The following is a 6,831-nucleotide window of genomic DNA, read 5'->3' on the forward strand; positions in this document are numbered from 1 at the left end:
AATAAAAAAAATTATGATAAAAAACAATGTTTAATGCAAGTTGAGGCATCTATGGCTTTGAAACTGATACAAATGAACACCCACAGTCATATATAGTAAATGAAGGAAATTTGAGCAGTTTGACAAGATTTCCAAGTAATCAAGATACTATGTATAACTTGAAACAATATGATAAAAACCCATAAAAGCCATGACATGAATCTCAGGTACAAAAACGGAGTTGTTAAAGATTTTCTATTTAAAAGGTCATAATGTTACAAAAGGTCAATTCTTCACATTCTCCATCCAAATCCCTCTCAGAGTCGAAAATCTACTTATATAGAGAGAAAATATCTCTTTACATATCTTGCCACCTAGGACAAATTCGATTCACTATTCTAGAGACTTGTTCCTACCTTTCTTCTAACTAATAGAGTTTTCATAGGGATTTTCTATTTTAACATAGTTTAAATACAAATAGGAGTCACATCTAAACAGAATTTATCCAACTGTTACACTAATTTAGGAAAATTGCAGTTGTTTGTAGTGTTGGCACTATATTTATGGAAATTTAGAACATCCGGCCTTTCGAATCATGTTGTGCTATTTCTGGACCTTCAAATGAGAAGTGTTGTTTTTCTTGCTGGTAGACATGTTGTTTGCTGATTAAAATGTGTTTGAAAGTGTCTTCACTATCCTCTGTGTCTTGTCATCCTCTTTTCTCTGCATTCTGTTTGATAACTGTGTCGCTGGATATACGCCGAAAAATACCCTCTTCGTCCAACTGAGAGAAAGTGAAATAGATGTTTTAATGTTCATTGATATGGGTTGTTGATCTGGGTCGATTCAATCTGGGTCGTTGATCTGGACCTGTTGGTATTGCAATCGCAATACAGGAGAGGGCCTTTTTACCATATTTCATAGTTCTTGTCGACTGTCCAGACGTGAAACTTCAATAAATCGTGACACAAAAAATATCACATATAGAACGAGGACTCACATATCACCATCGGAAAGGGAAAAGGGGCTTTAACACTAATTTATGGTGATTTCCCAATATGACGTACTTGGAATTTCTCAAAACCATAATACATAACTTTTTCGGGTCCATCACAATCGCAAGTCGGAAGGGAGTTCGGCGGAGGAGGGATTTATGATTTGTGTGATCCCCAATTGTGATATCGCAATCGGCGGGGGGTAGAGTTATCGCAGTCGGCGAGCAGGACTTATCGAAATCGGTGGGGAGAGAACTATCGCAATCGGCGAGGGGAGACAAAACTTTGATATCAATGGAGGAGGGACTTTACGATATGTGATATCACAATTGCAAAAGTTAAAAAGGGAGACGGGTGGATATGTATCACAAAAAGGGAATGGGTCGATAGTGATTATGGTTTGTGGGTCTCGACGCTTAAAAAGAGTTTTAGCATGATTTCAGAATGTTTTAAAACATTTCAAAGGGGAATGGGAAACACGGCCAGAGATGGATATACAAAGGGATTTCGGCTAGAGTTAAAAATGGGTCACTGCGGCTAGAGTTTAAAAAACAAAGGAAAAATTTGGTTTTGTGAAAGAAATGGGTTTTAGAGAATATGGGAATTTCTCCAAAACAATTTAAACTGGACCCGTTATTCCTCCTTTAATCTCCAATTCTCAAAGCACATAAACCTCTTTCGGAAAAGAAACAAATAGATGCAAATGATTAATCAAACTAAAAAATATTTCTAGGGGTTCTCATGGATAACAGGTTGTATCTATACAATTTGATATAATTTTTTGCACTTAGTAACTGATACATATAGTGGGTAGGGGGCATAATCATACCTCCTCGCACTTTCTAATGAATGGTTTCTTGCTTTACATTGCAATTAAATTCTAGTTAGAAATCTCATCAATTTCAATAGACCATTTGTTGAGTTGTTTATGTTAGATTGCTTAACTCATTTGAAAAAATATCTATGTGAACAAAGAACTCTAATGGTTGATAATATTTGAAATCATTTTCAATTAATTAATTTATTTTCAATTCTAATTTTGTTTTCTTCGGTTATCACACTTACACAAACAAAGGACCTAAATGTTCTCTTATCCCAAGTATATTATTTTCCTTACACTCATAAGTGACCTTAGGAATTTAAAATAGCATGGAAGAGTGAAATATCTCCTATATAACATTTTGCATTCAAGCTATGGTTTATTTCCAAATTTCTCAAGACATTTAGGAGGTCAATTAGTTAAAGAGTATACCCCTTGGTTTAAGTATTTATATTTTTCAAATTCATTTACATTTTTCAATTTTCTTCCCATAATTTACTTTCATGCATTGAAAATTTCAAATTGTACACACTTGTGCACACACACGATATGAACCTATTTATTTAGCCAAACCCTTAAAGAGATCTTGGTGAATTAGAAAAGGCTAGAAGTCTAAAATAATTGTCGTCACACCTTTAAAATCAAATCTAATTGTTTCATGACATAAGTTTAGCCCCCCTAAAAATTAATCAGAGCATCTTACTAACTTAAATCCTCCATTTGATATCAAGAAAAAATTATAATCTAATTTAACGTTGTGGGAATCGACATCCAAATAATTCCTCATAACCATTTCTCATTTGAAACATATTTATTTTGCTACGGAGCTTGAAATCCTTTCTATCAAGTATGATTCAAAATGTCTTTAAGGACACACCCTCTTTTGAGTGTCAATAATAAAATTGTGAACAAGATTTGCTTGGGTCACCCAATCCATTCAAGTTTAGGATCTTGCTATTGTTAAAGGAAAGGTAACCCTTTGTACATATCTATGGGAAGAGACTTTAGTGATCAAAGACTAGGATTGTCTTTAGCCATTTTTTACCCTCATTCCCTTTGCTATCACTAACTCTTTTTCAACTTAGTTGTAGGTTCATAACCATTCATTGAGATATTTTGAAAGGCCAAGTTAAAATTTTAGTGTAAGATCATTGAAGTCATAAATTATGTGCTTTTACTTTTTCAAAAACATCATATCAAAATCCCTACAAAAAATTACAATTTTTTATTGGAAAACATTAACAAACCATTGTTGCACCACATGGCACATGGTGGATATTAATTTATGATTAGACCCCTTATTTTTGGTATCTCATTGTTTTTTCATATAGATTGACCTCATCATTTTATCACTCAAAAAGAAAATCTATGCAGTTAGGAAACACAATGAATTACTAGGTGTTGATGTTTGTAGCTCATGCAAGTACTTCTACATAGGCCTAAGTGTCTAGGTGTCCAAAATTCACCCAAAATTTCCTTATAACACTTGTTCAAGTGTAAGTAAGTTGCTAATGTAAATTAGCTTAAGTTTTTAACTTAGGAAAAGAACATAAATATCATGTTGGATTATTGAGCTAAAGTAAACTTTAAACAAGTAAAATAAATTACTTCAGTGATTATATTTTAATCTCAATGGTTGATCTTGGTTGTTAAAATTTTTGAAAATTAGGGTTAGAGTAGGGATTTAACTCAATGAAGAGTTATAAAAGAAAGTTTATGGAGATGGGAAAGAAACAATACAACAACACATGATTGAGAGAAAATTCTTAGTGAGTGTGTTGGGTCTAAAGAAGGGGCAACAAGAAGATCCAAATCAGCTAAGGAGGGTTTAATCAACTAGCTAGTGTTGTATCCAATTCCCCAGTTGGGTCATTTTCCCAAGAAGGGAGCCCAAGTAAGTTCAGAATTTAAATGAATAATTGTGATTAGGAAGATTTTGTCGTGTCAATTTTTGTGATTGATATTAGTGAATTTCTTTCATTGTATTTAATCTTGTTAGGAACCTAGTTGTGCATTTAAATCAATAGATATATTTCTTGCTAAAAATTAAGTGTCAGCGGTTAGGTTTATAGAAAACTAGCATGGTATCAAAGCATAAAATTTGAAGAAAACCAATCTCAAGGTGTCAGGTTTATAGAGGGATCACTAGGGCTAAGTTTTTTCATAGTCAAGAAAATTCAAGTTGCATGGTTGCACAAAGGACTGTACCGTAGAAGGAGAATTTGTAAGGTGATTGGGCAATTTATAAAGGGTGCTAAGAAAAAAAAATTAAATAAAAAAATAATTAACAAAAAAAAAAGAGCGAGGGAAGTTGTGACTGGCTTACATGCTTGATGGCCCACCCAATCGCCACAAATACCCATAGAGAGCAGCACCACAAGTCATAAAGGGTACGTGCAAGGCTGCAAGCTCACCTAGTTCTCAAGATCATAATCTACATTGCTACCACGTTTGGCAACAAAGAAATTGACCATGTTAGCACCTAAATGAATGAATTCCTCAAGCCCACCAGCAGCAACAAGGGTTCCACCACCACTATGTAGTTGATTAGCAACCAAGTCCGAGAAGCCTCCAGAAAATCCAAGGAGGTTCTCAATATCTCTATAAAATTGGTCAAAAATCCAAAGGTTAAGCAACAACAACAATTGTCAGAGTAAGTCACAAGATCGTATGGTACAAGCAAGGTTAATCCCATGACAGTGTATTCTTCTTGGAAATACTAAGAGGGGGGGTGAATCAATATTTATTTCAATTTTTATATTATGTCAGTTAAGAATTTTATCACAAGTTAGACTTGAACACAAAAATTAGAACAAAAAATAATTTTATTGATGAAGATAGTGAGGACTCCAATCCTATTTTACAAAAATTCAGGCTTCAACCTATACAGTATAATAGCTAACTTCTTCAAGGATCCAATCTTGAATGAGGACTCCAATCTTCAAACACAAATACATGCACCAACTTGGTCAAAATGAGGACTCTGATCCTCTCAACAAATCCAACAACCAACTTGGTCAAAATGAGGACTCTAATCTCCTACGCCCCAACCTTTCATAATACTAGATTTTAAAATCAACTTCTTAAAAATGTCTTCAAAAAGGGGTTTTCCAAAATTAGTTCCAAATCCACTTCAAAATGGTCTTCAAAAACTTTTTCAAGCCTGCTCCAATAATGTTTCAAGTTTTCTTAAACTGGGGCTTTAGAAGTTGCTAGAAAATCCTTCACAGAATTTTTCTCAGTCTAGTACACTAGGATGTCTTCAAGTCAACTACCTAGTTCTTTCCAAAGCCCTTCAAATCTACTTCAAACAATTATTAGGAATTCTCCAATAAATCTTCTCAAAAAATGGTCTCAACTCAACTCCTCAAAATGTCTTAAAAAGGACATCAATCTCAACTCAACATAGTACCAATTCCACTCCAAAGATGTAAAAGGATTTCTCGAAAAATGAGGTCGCAAGGTCAAAATTCTTCACAAGTACGAATCTAAGATCTGAGTCTACCACAATCTGAATTTTGAGTCTAGCTCAGTTCGAATTTAGGTCTCCAAGAGTTGAAGTCTGTGTCGATTTTCTTGTGCTAAAGAGGCAAGGGACTAAGTAATGATAGGAAGAAAAGGAGGTCGAAATAATACTCCAAAAACAATTTTCAATCTTCCCAAAATATGCCACAAGGGAGGATGAAATCCAAGAGAAAAGCCACCAAGAATCCTTGACCAAAAATAGAGATATAATCCACGTCTTGTTTTTTCGACCCTTATACTTCTTCTCCACGAATATGAGATATGAACCCTTATATTTTTTCTCCACATATCTGAATTCTTCTTTCCTTTCTTAACCGAGTTGATAGCCAAATGGAGGAGACATGTTGTTTATTTATACTATTTGAGCATACTTGAACGGACACATTTGTTGGGGAGGAGGGCGACTTGATCTTAGGTAGGCTGATTTGATAGAGGTTGAAATAAGTGGTTTTTCTTCTTGAAAAAATATTTTCTATTTAACGAGGAGGAATTAGGAGGCATGAAAATGCGTGTTGCAAAGGGCTTAAATTCCTCTACAAGCCAATGTAATTTTTTCTTGAGGAGAACATTTCTTTGACATCAATAACAAATATTCTTCCAACAATCTCCCCCTTTGTTATTGATGGCAACAATCTCCTCATATGCTACTCCCCCTGTTATTGTGTTTTTCCCTCTGTTATGATGTTGCTCCCCCTATTATGATGTTGATCCTTTTATCATATTCTCCCCCTTTGGCATCAATAGAAAAGTGATGCTCTAATGGGATGCAAGAGAGATTACCCCCACATTTTGACAAATATATTGAAATGCTTCTCAAGGTAGGGGTTTTGTGATGTCTACAATCTATTCCTTATCCTATTGACATATTCTATTTTGATTTTCTACTCTGCAACTTGTTCTCAGAGAAAGTGGTACTTGATTGGGATATGTTTTGTTTTCAAATGCATGACTGGATTATTTGAGAGGCTAATTGAACTGGTATTATCACAGTAGATGGTGATAGGTTGATTTCTTTTCTATATTGACATCCTTCAAGGCTTCCTTCATCCATAGGATTTATGTACTACAATATGTTGTTGTTATATACTCGGCCTCAGTTATGGAGAGAGATATAGATGATTGTTTCTTCCTAAGCCAAGATACAAGACAGTCTCCTAAAAAGAATGTATTCCCACTGGTTCTCTTTTGATCATCAATGACTCCTACCTAATCAGCGTCAATATATGCGATCAAGGTAAGATTTGTGCTATTAGGGTACCATAGTCCAAAATAAGGAGTTCCTTTTAGATATCAGAATATTCTTTGCATTGCTTGCATGTGTGACTCCGTAGGGGTTGAATGAAATCTTGCCACCATTTCTATGGCTTACATGATGTCTGGTCGTGAAGATGCCAAATATAAAATCCTTCCAATCATTCATCTGTATAGATTTGCATCTATTGTAGAGGATTCATCCTCCTTACTCAATTTGCAACTTGTAATCATAGGTGTGCTTACAACAACACATTCTTC

The sequence above is a fragment of the Pinus tabuliformis genome, chromosome 2_1 (assembly GCF_031772625.1).
Source record: "Pinus tabuliformis cultivar Carrire ecotype Pingquan chromosome 2_1, CPIR1, whole genome shotgun sequence".
In the NCBI taxonomy this organism is placed as follows: Eukaryota; Viridiplantae; Streptophyta; class Pinopsida; order Pinales; family Pinaceae; genus Pinus; species Pinus tabuliformis.